Consider the following 13646-nt stretch of genomic DNA (forward strand, 5'->3'; position numbering starts at 1 on the left):
TCATTCCTGGGGGTACCTTACCTCAGTCTTTAGATCAGACCTAAACATCTGAAGAAAGATATCAACAGGACTGCCTATCATCATGAATGTTCCAGTGTTGTGGTCCAGCTATTCTCAAATATATCACATGCTTCTTCCATGTAACCTCTTTACTATGCCCTTGCCTTTTTCTTCAGTAACTCCACAAATACCCATCAATTCCCTTCCATCTCTCCATCTCTATGTATTTGAAATAGAAATCTGTCTATAGACTACAGTGAAGTTATTGTTTAGACTTCTTTGCCAAATTTCTATTTGCCTTAGAGAAAATTCATGCAAATACACTAAACTTGTCAAAACCTAAGTGTTTGATACCGTAGAAAACTCCAGAATTACAATTTCCTTTCATTCTGAATCAAACCTCAATTCAGCATAAGATCTAATTTCAAAATAAATATGCTATGCTTTTTTTATGCTAGTAACTGCCCAGTTTCCATTGCCAAACTTTACTGTGTTCAGCAACACTTTTATTTTTAAATCAACATTTTACACTATACAAACCGTGGGCGATACTCCATTTACCTAAATCAAAACATTGACATGTCAATGAGCAATATTTGCTTGAATTTTTCTGGATTTTTAGAAGAGCCTTGACAAGTATTGTATGCAAAAAGGAAGGCGGCAGGCTGTGGAGATGGCAGCAGCGGCATGACAAGGAATCTTAGAGACATACAGGCATTCCAATGTGTTCAGGTGACCAATGATGTGGACTACAACACTATGAGAGTGACTCAGAGACCGTGGTGTGATGTTCCTGACATAGCAAACTACCAGCTCTTTCCAGAAGAGCCCAGACAGGTAAAGAATACATGAATGCACATGTGTACATGAGGCAATGAGTTGTGGGGTTTCTGTCTTTGGAAATGAGAAGGCATCACATGGGTGATTTAAAAAGGACTATTAGCTTATTTTAATTTATATCAGTATTGCCTCCTATTTGTATTTCAAATCTTTTATCTCCCTTATAAAGTCAGTGGAGACTTTGCAATGAATGTCTGTGATTTTGGAAGAAAGTGCCAGTACTTAGAATTAAGAGAAGACTGCATTATCAAAAAGCATGAAGTAAGTTCAAATGCACATTTCTTCACCTCTTTGAGAAGCACAAGCTTGTTACTGCACCACTCAGTGCGTTGCCTTACATTAAGAAGATTACAAAGTTTAAATTACAGGTTGTCTATCACAAAATTAAGTTATCTGATTACACGTTAATGGCTAAAATTTTCCCGTGGTGCGACGTTTCTGACCTTCTCTGGCTGTCGCTTTTATGTCGTTGCTATTACAGAACGCTGCCACTAGATGTCAGACTATGAAAAGGTCCCGCTAGTCCCCACAAACGCGGATTATAAATTTCAGTGTTTTAAGAACTTCCTGTGAAACAGTCCTTGAAATTTACATCCAGAAATCAGCCTATTGCTGAGCTACCTTGGGGAGAAACCATGTGGGATGTCAGTTTAAAATGTGGGAGTGTGAAATGTGAAACCCCACATTACGGGATAAATTTGAGGTCAGTTTGGAAAGTGAATGCTACATGAACAGACTGATAAAACTTGATCCCAAGCAAACTCATTGAAACAAGTATAAAGAAAAGGATCTAATATTACATTTTCAAAACTGGACTAACTCAATAAATCCTGGAAAAGTTATTTCTGGCCTATCATTTTGTAACAGGAAGTGGGAGAACAAAATTTGATCCATATTATCTCTGCCAATAATTTAATAAAATAGCACAATCCACAGTTTTACTGCACTAAGGATCAGAATACATATAGAAACACGTTGCTTATCGTTGTGCTTTACTAAGGAGCCACTGGGTAGCAGTCTTGCTGTTGTTTGACAGGAGGCTATATGACCCTAAAATAGGTGATTGCTGGTTTAATGCTAAGCCCGTCCTGAAGAAATTTGCGAGATCAACACTGGAACATTTATCAGCTTGTAGTGTTGAGGAGAAAAATCCTGAAATGTCTGGGGGACTTACTGGCTCCATGTCCTCAGTAGAGTAAATTAAGCAGCATCAGAGAAGTAACGATCTATACTATAAATTATTAACTTGGTCCCTGGCACAGCTTTGTCCTGGACAAACTAGGAGTTGGACATGATTCTGGAGTCAGTACAGTTCGAAGACTTCCCTCAAGAAGCAATCTGCATGTACCTGCCCTCTTTTGAAATGTAATTTTACAGAACAGGTCTATTTATTTTATTAGCTCAGCAATGGTCAGTGCTTGCTCTTTGCATGTTGATGGCTTGGAACACTCACATGGATAAACTTGACATGCCTGACCATCTTTTCTGTTTATATCATCAGATTTTCTTCCCATCTGATAGGTTGTCTGTCATCTACCTGGATCTTATCCAATCCTTTCCCCTTCAAGGTGCTCTGATAGCATACCCAAGTTTTCATTACCTTTTTTTGGGGAGCTAATAAGGAAAACAAACCTGATTCTTAGAGGTCCAACCTTAAAACCCTGTAAAATATTGCAAAAGTACCAAAGATTATCTCTCAAGCAGACTCTTCAGTGGCTATGGGGGGTGAGAATGGATGCACATTCTTTCTCTTAGATCATCAATCAAATTTTTACTTAAAAGAGGGTAGCTAATGATTGCTAATGATTGGATCCATTTCAGCCCAAGTATACAGTAGAAATCCCAAAATTAATTCTGCTGAGCTAGGACAACTTCTCTCTCTTTGCTGGCCTGCCACTCCAGCTGCTGTGAAAGTAGGGACCAAGGAGACTGAGAATTTATTCTGCAAAAGAAATGAAAGTTCTTTCAGATATCAATCAATCAATCAGCATTCTGCTTAAAGCTCTGACAATCACTGTTTCTCCTGGGCTTTCCAGACTTAAAGTGGTCAGCATGTTTGTACCGTTTTGGAGCAAGACCATTGAAATCCCACATATTGCAGCCAAACTTCACCACAGCCTACCATGAGCTGCTAGTCATGAGGGGAGTCATGCAGGATTTCACTGGACTTGTGCCTTAATAGCACTTTGCTAAAAATAATCAGTCAGCAAAAAACTTTAAAAAACAAAGAAAACTTCCAAACGTGAAATTTAATTTGTGTGATTTTCATTTTTCATCAGGAACTGAGAAATGCCCCAGATTTCATAAATTGGTTGCCATATCCTCTGTGGCCTGTGAGTCATTTCCTAAACCCGTGGCACAAAGAATTATTTTTTTTTTAAGCTTTTTATTACCACTCAGACTCTCATTCTGAGACTCAAAGAGGAGCTACCGCCTGCAAAAATGCCTGGAAGACCAAAGGTAACATGATTGTAGCTGGACTAACGCATTAATCAGTGCTGGGGACTGATCTCCAGCTGTAGATATAGCCAGTATAACTAGATCAAAGATAAATCATAAGACTGATATGACGAAGATACTAGGTTGAAGTACATAAGGCAGCTTTTCAGATGGAGCCTAAATCCTATGGCTAGATCTGTAGCTGGAAATAAAATACATTTGGGACCATTCTCTGACATGGAGGCCAACAGGCATGAAGCAGCTCATGCCCACGCTATTGAATAAACTTAAAGTCCAATATAGTCTTGCTACATCAAACATGGTTATTGAGAATTGTCCCTGACCCATGACATGTCCTTGAATTGTGCCTAGAACCATTCAGAGGGCTGACCTGAAATGAAACCATCCAAGAGCCACTCCAGCAATTTGTGCAAAGGACTGAGATCTAGTGCCTGGGAATTTTTCAGTACCACAAAATTTACTAATAGCAGCAGTAGCCTGAGCAACCATCCATCTCTCTCAAACTCCATCAGACAACAGGCTCACAGATGACAGTGCAGCAGCTTCCCGTGAGGCCCACAATGCAAAATGCTTTCTGCTCATCTCACCTAGTCTCCTTCCTTTTACATCCATTTAGTTAGCTCCTATTTAGTTTGATGCCTGGCAGTGTGACAAGAGAATTTAGATGACTTTGACAAGAATTTCAATGAGGGTTGCAGCCGCTGCGACCATTTCACAAGAGGCAACATAGCAGTGGTTTATAGGCAGCCACAACACCACAATAAAAAGGGAAAAATTATAAAGCAGGATATCCTTTGGAGATTGCTACTGATCCTTCAAAACAGATGTGAAACACATTGTTCTAGTGGTAGGATGAGCAGACCCAAGATTATCTTGGAGATCTGGCCCAGTAATATAGCACAGAATCTTTTTAGACACACGCAAGAGCACATGCATATATATGTACACACATGTGTAATTGTATATAACTTTGAGGAGAATCCAGCCAACATACTACACTTCACAAATCTCTAGTTCTTTAATTCTGTTCTGTTCCTCTTCCCACCCCACACAGCTTTTATCAAAGCTGTTATGGGTTTACTATGACCAAGGCAGCAGCACTTGTTGCAGTGAATTCAGTGCAAAATTCCTATGGCCTCTTCTCGATAGATTGTCTATAGATTAAACCTGCTTTCTGCCAGCCAGATGAAAGTCCTGCAACATCCATCTTTTAAGTATGTTCCACGTATCACATATTCGGATTCAACCATGGAGGAGGTTTGCAGACGAATTAAAAGCATGGCAATGGTCTGACAAAATGTAGATATCTACAGTGTATGTGGTATATATGAATATTTCAAGCAAGACTCCCATTATACTCAGTCTTTACCTGTGATTTACTCCACCCTCTGAATACTAATTCAGACAGTACCTCTTGAACAGAGCTAAAGCCAGATTGTTCTGCATCTCTCCAACCTCCCCAAGCCTGCAGATTTCATAAGCAGAATGAGATACACTCTCACGCCATGCTTAAACACAACGCACAGGCATGGTTCATCAATTCTTGGCTCCTCCAATTTCAGAAGTCTCAATGTTTAGAAGAGCCACAAAATACTTATCACATATTCCAAGTAGTACAAGGCAGAAAATAGTCCTGAAATAAACTGTTCCACTGAAAATCTTCTGTAAATACCAAACCACACCAGAAGAAGAGGTATCCTAAGTCCTAAGCTCTTAATCAGCAGAGAAACTGTTAGATATGTGTAACAGATCTCTTCCTACCGCAAGCACCTTTTCCAACTTCACTACTACTCGTTCTCTCTCCAGGAGGTTGCTGGGGAGAAATAAGCACAGCCCAGAAGCCAGTCTAATCAAACCTGCATTTAAAATAGAATTAATAATCCTTACAATTTTCTAGCTTTTTCTAAGTAGAAGTGCAATTTTAAATACTTACAGTAATTAAGAAAATAAAGAATAAAAATATCTTAAAATTGGTAAATTCATAAGAGAATCAGTGAAAACACAATGAAACATTTTTAAATCTTTGCTTTCCTACATGATTTTGATTATTTATCTCTCTTTTGTAACATATGGCTTTTATTCTGACATGCCCAAATTATTTTCATTTGCTTTCTTTGTTTTTCCTAATGAAAGCAGAAAATGGTAACTAAAAATTGAAGAAAGAGGCAGTTACTCAGAAAAAAAAAAAAAAAAAGTCCATGACTTTTTCCGAGAAAAGATTTCTGGAAAATTCTGACCCACCTGTTTAAAATCTGCTCACACTTGCTAAGGAAATGAAATAAGGATGCATAGTGTGTGCAATATTGTTACAGCTGTTCAAACTGCTGAGCAAACACATTTATTCATTCTAGAGAAACCACATTCAGAAAAGCTATAAAATCTTCATAAGAGGTATTAAATTTATTTTATTTGGTGAATACAGAGCATGTGTATTTTCTGGCATAGGCATGGATAATAAAATAAATATGGAAGAAGTAAACCAAATGTCTGTGCTACTGTAGTTAGTACTTAGCAAAGTTGCTATGGAGATCATCCAAATTTCCTTAAAGACCAGCATTAAACATAGTATCAAAGCTTTTAGTCTGATTGTCTATTTTTTTGACAGTGGGATACTACTCTTAAAGAAAACCAGCCATGAACTGGTTTTCATGAGCCTTTCCTACCAGTCCTAGAAAATTGCGTAAATTATCGTAAATCTAATTATGTTTCTTACTTGCAGTGTCTATAGCTTTCTTTTTAGATCATGCAGTCCCTTACGGCTCCCTATAGATTTTCTATTTTGCACATTTAACTGGAACTTTCAAACATTTCCTTTTCTGTCCTATGTAGTCCATTTTTCTTAAGGTGTGAGAATGTCTAACTGCATCCATGCAGACTATATTATGTAGACTGCACAGTCCAAATGAGATTGCCTAAAACCAATTCCATGGGTGAGGAGTAGTTAGGTAGCCATAGCAGGGCTACTGGGAGTGAGCAACTGTAAGGCTTTCATGCTTTCCTAAGGGAAAGACAACAGGAAGAGGCAGGAAGGGGTTCTTCATACACCACCAATAGGCTGAAAAGAGCTGCCTCTGCCCACTTTCTAATATTGCATATTCAAAGTTCTCTATCAAAGGCACTATTTAGGTCTCATTTCTTGATTGCAGTGAAGAAGTCTTGCTTTTCCAAAAACATTTTCAAAAAATACAGCATTAAAGCTGGCCCATTTATAATAATTGTTTCCATTTTCAAATCTATGATGAAGGGAAAAGAAAGATGGGAAAAGACTATCCAAAAAGTATTCATAAGGAGTTCAGAGGAACTGGTAGCAAAGTAGATGAAGACCTGGAGATGAATGGTGCGTTTTTAACTACACAGCAAAAAGGCCTGATCCAGCCAGTCTGTACTCCATGGAGGTAAGGAAGTTACTATAAACACAGTGTCTGTTTCCAAATATAGCATATTTACTGATTTATTTCTGTGATGGAGCTGAATGTGATTTCCTGTCCACCTGCTTTAACAAAGACTGGAATGTATCAGCTACAGATCGAAGCTGTGAAATCATCAGATGATTTCAAAACCCAATTTTAATTCAGCATTTAATTCATCATTTTCCTCCATTAGTTTTAAACTCTCTTCAGTGTTCTACTGAAAAAGCCACAGCTCACAAACCCTGTTTCGATTAGTTGCAAAAAAGTTGCATACATATTTACTGCACAAGTAAAAAAATTACCTCTTTGAGTCTTAAAAGATTACTCATGAAAAATTATCTCATGAAAAATTATTTCATGTAATTATAGCTCCAACAGAAAGCTTTGCGTCTCAAATACCGGACTCTATAGAGATACCATACTGCTGTGACAAGCAAGACTGGGAAATATTCCACAAGTTTGGTTGAGATAATTTCTTGTCACAAGTAGTCAATAAGCCAAATAAGAAAGATACCCTCCTAGACCCTTTATTTGTGAGTAGAGAAGGACTCATCATGCGAGATGTGATGGTAGGCAGCACTCTTGCCCATAAATAGCTGAGTTTAAATTTTTCAGGATAATGAGAAAAAGGGTCAGCAGCACTGCTATCCTGGTTTTCAAGAGGACATACTTTAAGCTGCTTAGGGAGATAGGTAACAGTATCCCCTGGGAATCTGCTTTTGGGGGCTTATAGGTCCACAAGTGCTGGTCAGTCTGTTAGAACCACCTGTTAAAAGCACAGGAACAGGCAATTCCACTGTGTCCTAAGTCAGTCAATCAGGACAGAAGACCAGCTTGGGAGCAGTGAACCACTCATGATGCTCAAGAGGAAAAAATTGCATGATCTCTGGCAGCAAGGTCAGGCTTCACAGCAAGAGCTGTGGTTTGCATATGCAAGGAGAAGACATAAAAAGCTAAAGCTCAACTAGAGTTGAAACTGGCTAGTGTTATGTCAAACAACAACAAAGGCTTTTTTAAGTATGTCAGTAGCAAGAGGAGGTCCAAGGAAAACAACAAACATGGTGCAAGTGCTGTAAGGCATCTTCTGTGAGGGGTGGCTAAGGACTCTGGGTTTGTCTGCTTTGGAGAGGAGGATGAGGAGTGACCTTATTGCTCTCTACAGCTTCCCGAGAAAGGGAAGTGGAAAGGGAGGTGCTAAGTTCTTCTCCCTGAGATCCAGTGACAGGACACATGAGAATGGTTCTAAGCTGCACCAGAGGAGGTTCACAATTGACATTAGGAATCATTTCTTTACCGAGAGGGTAGCCAAACACTGGAACTGACTTTCTAGAGAGGTGTCCAATGCCCCAGACCTGTGTCTAAGAGGCATTTGGACAAAGCTGTTAATAACATGCTCTAACTTCATGTCAGCCCTGAAGACATCAGGCAGTTGGACTGGATGATTGTTGTAGGTCCCTCCCAACTGATATATTCTCTTTTTTGTTCTGCTCTGTTGTGTTCTGTTTTGTTCCATTCTGTTCTGTTCTGTTTCATTCCATTCTGTTCTGTTCTGATCTGTGTTTATTTTGATGTAAGACCTACCATAGCAAAGTGAGTGGTCCACGCTGAACCTATGAATGCTAATAACAAGTGGCAATGTTAATTTGCACTGACATCAGTATTTTAGATTTTTTTTGACAATGAAATTGAGTTGGTTGACAATTGTCAACTGTAGTCAGCTGACTGACTACAGTTAGTGCAGCCCTCATAACCAAGCCTGTGCTACCTGCGGGCAGTAAGTGTTAACAGCTCTGGTATTGCTAAAATCAGATTTTAGCACTGTCTAATGGTGTCACCTCAGTCTCTGAGGCATGCTAGTGGGGTCATAGCCATAACTGCAATGAAGAAAGGAAGTTGTAGCGAGGTGGGTGTCAGTGTCTTCTCCCAAGTAGCAAGCAATAGGAGAAGAGGAAGTGGCCTCAAGTTCCACCAGGGGAGGTTTCAGTTGGATATTAGGAAGAATTTCTTCACTAAAAGAGTTGTCAAGCATTGGAACAGGCTGCTCAGAGAAGTGGTGGAGTCACCATCCCTGGAAGGATTTAATGGACATGTAGACATGGCATGTAGGGACATGGTTTAGTTGTGGACTTTGCAGTACTGGGTTAATGGTTGGACTTAATGATCTTAAAGATCCTTTCCAACTTAAATGATTCTATTTTTCTAAATAGTTAAGGAAGTTCCCATAAAGTAAACAACTTTCAGGAAAAAAAAAAAAGGTATTAAACAGCTAAGAGCAGAAAGATCTTTTTTTAAAAAAATAATAATAACTTGTCTAGAGCATGAGAAAACCAGAAAGAGAATTGGTAAGAGCCAGGCAGTTTTTCCTGTGGCAGGTAGCAATAGCTACTGACAGGCATTCAACATAAAACATGTTCTGCAGATGTTCAGGTGTATCAGTCTACACTGTGAGCTCACTGGGGCTCGTATCTCATACTCTCCAACAGAAGGAACAGCTTCTGGAATCTCTGTCTAGAGATGATTGTGAAATCCAGTGGCTCAACAACAAATACACACATGTGGTTTGTCAATAGACATTTTGGCCTATAGATAGCAGTAGGGGCATTTCATGAATGCAGACAGGATGTGGCAAGCATGAGGTCTGAACCCCAGAATTCTTCATCAAGATTTTCCTTCGTGGCAGCAAGTTAAAGATTCATGAGAATAAATTTGTCTGTTCTGTCGGAAACATGTCATTGACATTCAGGCTACATTTAGATAAAGCACTTCAGGAACAGCCTAGATTTGCAGGAGCACAAAGCTCAGCACATACTATAGGAACAGGGTAAATCCTCAGCTTCAGCAAGTTTTGAGGTTCAACAAGGCAAAGTGCCGGATCCTGCATTTAGGCCACAACAACCCCATGCAATGCTGCAGGCTAGGGGAATTGTGGCTGGAAAACAGCTTGGCAGAGAAGGACCTGGGGCTGTTGATCAACAGCAGCTATACATGAGCTAGCTTGCTCCCAGGCAGCCAAGAAGGCCAATAGCATCCTAGCTTTTAGCAGATATATGTTGGCCACCAACAGGAGTAGTGCATTGATCATTCCTCTGTACTCAGCACTGGTGACCTTAAATCCGGTGTTCAGTTCTGGGCTCCTCACTACAAGAAAGACTTCAAGGTGCTGGAGCAGGTCCAGAGAAGGGCAACAAAGCTGGTGAAGGGTCTGGAGAGCAAGTCTGCTGAGGAGCACTTGAAGGAACTGGGGTTGTTTGACCTGGAGAAAACGAGGCTCAGGGAGGACCTTATCACTCTCTACAACTACCTGCAAGGAGGTTGTAGTGAAGTGGGGTCAATCTCTTCTCCCAAGTAACAAGTGATAGGACAGGAGGTAATGGCCTCAAGCTGCACCAGGGAAAATTTAGATTGGATATTAGGAAAAATCTCTTCAATGAGAGCATAATCAGGTATTGGAACAGGCTGCTCAGGGAAGTGATAGAATCACTAGTTGATTCTATGATTCTGTGATTCTATGATCAGTGTTAGCATCTGAGCTTCAGTCTCACCTTAGAAACTCCTGGACCCAGAATATATTTCTAATGAAATTCAATGAGAACCCCTTTCAGACCACTTCCTAAAGACCTGCATTTCCAGAGAACAGTGTGATATAGGGGAAACCATTACAGAAGCTATGACTAGTCAGACCCTTTCCTGATAGAACCAGCAAAATTATTCCAGACAGAGCAGCTCTATGAAAGAAAAACGACTCTTGTGGTTTAAGTGGTCCTATGCAAGACAGATGAGCAGAGCAGCAAATATTCACACCCTCCCAGTGCCTAATTATTGGAGTTCAGTCTACAGCATCTTCAGTCTGACCTTTCATCAACACAATCTGTTTTCATCAAGGAAAATGTGATGACAGAGCAGAAGCTAATCGCCACTTTTCTGTTTTAGTTTGAAACATGGTCTTACAAATGAGGCCTGACACAGTAACTACACAATTATTTGGTTGAAAACAGTGATAAAGGATTTGCATATCACTCATTAAAACAGTGGGGAAGCATAGTTTAAAGTACAGATATTCATGAAGTCTGCTTTTTGATGTCATCATGTTATCACAGTTGTTTGCACTAAAATAAAAAAAAAATATATTTAAACATATGTAACTTTTATTCCTTCCTTTGTGCCTTTATATGACAATTACAAATTTTCTTGACCAGAAACTGTTCCAGGCAGGACTCTTTAGATGACTATTGATAGGCTGCCTAATGGATCCGCCTTATAGAGAAACTGCAAACGTGTAAAACGTGTAATTGCACCCAAAGCAATTTAAGCAAGAGCTGCTCTGCTTCTATTCCATTTACTTATATGACAGAAAAAGCCATTCTAACACCCAGAAGAGCCTGAGACCAAGGTGTAAGTGGGCCATAAAGCTGTTATGCCTCCCTCCATAAGTTCCCCTGTGGAACCTATGCAAAAGACAAATATATTTCATTTCAGATATCTGCAATAGATTGAATGTTTTTTAGTCTTCTGTCCTACTTCTTTTGAATGGATCTTCCTTTCTGTCTACTTCAGAGCAAAGCCAAGTGGCAAAAAGACTAGGATCCAAAACTAGCACAAATTTGTCCCTGTGTGGGGCTACTACAAATACCCTCCAGTTTTGCACATCCAAATGAGAGTCCTGCATACACATCCCTTTATTTTCTACTGCATCAGTGAAAAACTTTTTTCATCATCTAGCACTTTAAGCTAAAAAGTGCAAGCAAGACTCGCCAAACTTGTTCATAAAATTTAATATTTATTGCTGTTATTGAATATAGCAGACATTACTGAGCAATCCTGAAAATCAGCATGTACACACAAGGAAATAGTTGTAATAAATTTAAGAGGCTTGTTCAAGCCACAAAGCTATGAGAAAACACAGTAGCTCTTTGCAACAGTGTTCACAAAAGAATGACTAAGATGAAGGCAGGTTACTTTTCCCAAGATAAGAAATGCAGGTGCCATTTTAACAGATGAATTGTCCATGTCATCAAAATCCTGGATTAAGAGTCTGATTTTTTTCAGCAATACACCTAGTATTTACCTAGGCAAATGGAAAACCGTGCCACCATTTCTCCACTGGATCAGAACCCTCTCATACAAGGAAAGCAGGACATTTAATCAGATTTTGGCCTTGTGGATAAAGAAAGGAGAGGAGGAAATAAAATTACTTCTGGGATCATACGCACTAAGGAACTGATTGCTTTGATTTTTGCACATATTCTAGGCTATTGAGTAAAAACATTTTAAACCACAAAAATAACTAAATAATTATACAGAAAATGTGTGTTATAAATTATTAAAATAGAGCTTCTAACTGACACCATTGTAACAGTAGAAAACAATTTTATTTGTGGACTTGTAAGTTAAGAGTTTATATCTTGTATATCAAGTAATTCTTGTAGTTAAATATTTTTGCATGGACTTATAAATATTCCAAGACACTTGTGAGCTAACTGCATTGTAATAAATCTAGAAAGAGATATGCACTGATGTTCTATCAGCAATGGTAATTTTCTAATTAAAAATTAATTAGGAGAGTAGAGGCTATCTCTTCTTGCTATGTAATTTTTCTTGTTGGGATTTTCAGTGTAATTTTGAGAATTTTAGCATTACGTATTATATCTGGGCCATCCAGATGCTATTATTTTCCAATTATTTTCATGCCAAACTTTTTTAATCAAATTAAAGTTTTCAAAAGATTTAGACTTGCACAACAGGATTACATCTTTCCCTGATATTTTGGTTTGTGGCTATGCACAGAGAAGGGTTGGGGTTTTTAATATTCATGACTTATAAAATTGACAACAAGCTTATTTCATCACATCATCAGTGAAAATCTTTTGCAGTATTAGGTCAGCCGTCTATAAATAAGAATGCTTCCTAGTTTCAGTGTGAAAAAAGGACTTATCTACCACTAAATATGTTCAGCAAGATACTCTTCTTTTGCTTATTGAAAAAAGTACTTCTTGTTCTTGATTTTCTCTTCTGAGAGAATGCCTCAAGGGGTCAGAGTTTTCACCCTGAGACATCAGACTTAAATGCTAGGATTGCAGAGCCGTGCTCCCCCATATAATTTAAAGTAATTTGAAGCATGTTGTTACATGCTTATGTAATAAAAAAAAATACTGCATAATAAACCCATTATTCATGTATTTCCCTTGTTTTGAAGTTCCTCATACCCTGTGGTTTCTAATCATAGAATCATAGAAAAGTTAGGGTTGGAAAGGACCTTAAGATCATCTAGTTCCAACCCCCTGCCTTGGGCAGGGACACCTCACACTAAACCATGTCACTTAAGGCTCTGTCCAACCCAGCCTTGAACACTGCCAGGGATGGATAATGGCTCTTTTGTTATTCTTGCATAGTACAAAGTTGTATAACTCAGAGAAAATGAAGAGAGCACTGTGTGATTGTCACATACGGAGTGACTTCACTTATAAGACAGAAAAACTGCTTTTGCTGGACAAAGCAGCTGACATCCATCTACCCGGACTTGTGCTAAGCATTCAACGCTGTCCCGCACAACATCCTTGTCTCTGAACTGGAGAGACATACATTTGATGGATGAACCACTCAGTGGATAAAGAACTGGCTGGATGGCCGCACACAAAGAGTTGTGGTCAATGGCTCAATGTCCAACTGAAGAGGGGTAACAAGTGTTACCTCAGGTGTCCCTCAGGGGTCAGTGTTGGGACTAATCCTGCTCAACATCTTTGTCAGTGACATGGACAGTGGGATTGAGTGCGCCCTCAGCAAGTTTGCCGATGACACCAAGCTGTGTGGTTCGCTTGATACGCTGGAGGGAAGGAATGCCATCCAGAGGGACCTTGACACACTTGTGAGGTGGGCTGATGCCAGCCTCATGAAGTTTAACCATGCCAAGTGCAAGGTCCTACACCTGGGTGGGAGCAA

General features: G+C 39.3%; 1 long non-coding RNA gene across 1 annotated transcript in view; it reads right to left on the bottom strand.

Moving 5' to 3' along the window:
- The window catches only part of LOC130594096 (uncharacterized), a 37869-nt gene extending 25896 nt beyond the window's left edge, over positions 1–11973 (bottom strand). Inside the window, exon 1 of the long non-coding RNA XR_008970975.1 lies at positions 11776–11973. This is a non-coding gene — a long non-coding RNA (uncharacterized LOC130594096). The remainder of the gene's footprint in view (positions 1–11775) is intronic.
- Positions 11974–13646: the final 1673 nt, after the last annotated feature.

The sequence above is a fragment of the Pezoporus wallicus genome, unplaced genomic scaffold (assembly GCF_028554395.1).
Source record: "Pezoporus wallicus isolate ANWC-B61680 ecotype Strahan unplaced genomic scaffold, APGP_CSIRO_Pwel_v1 scaffold_6446, whole genome shotgun sequence".
NCBI lineage: Eukaryota > Metazoa > Chordata > Aves > Psittaciformes > Psittacidae > Pezoporus > Pezoporus wallicus.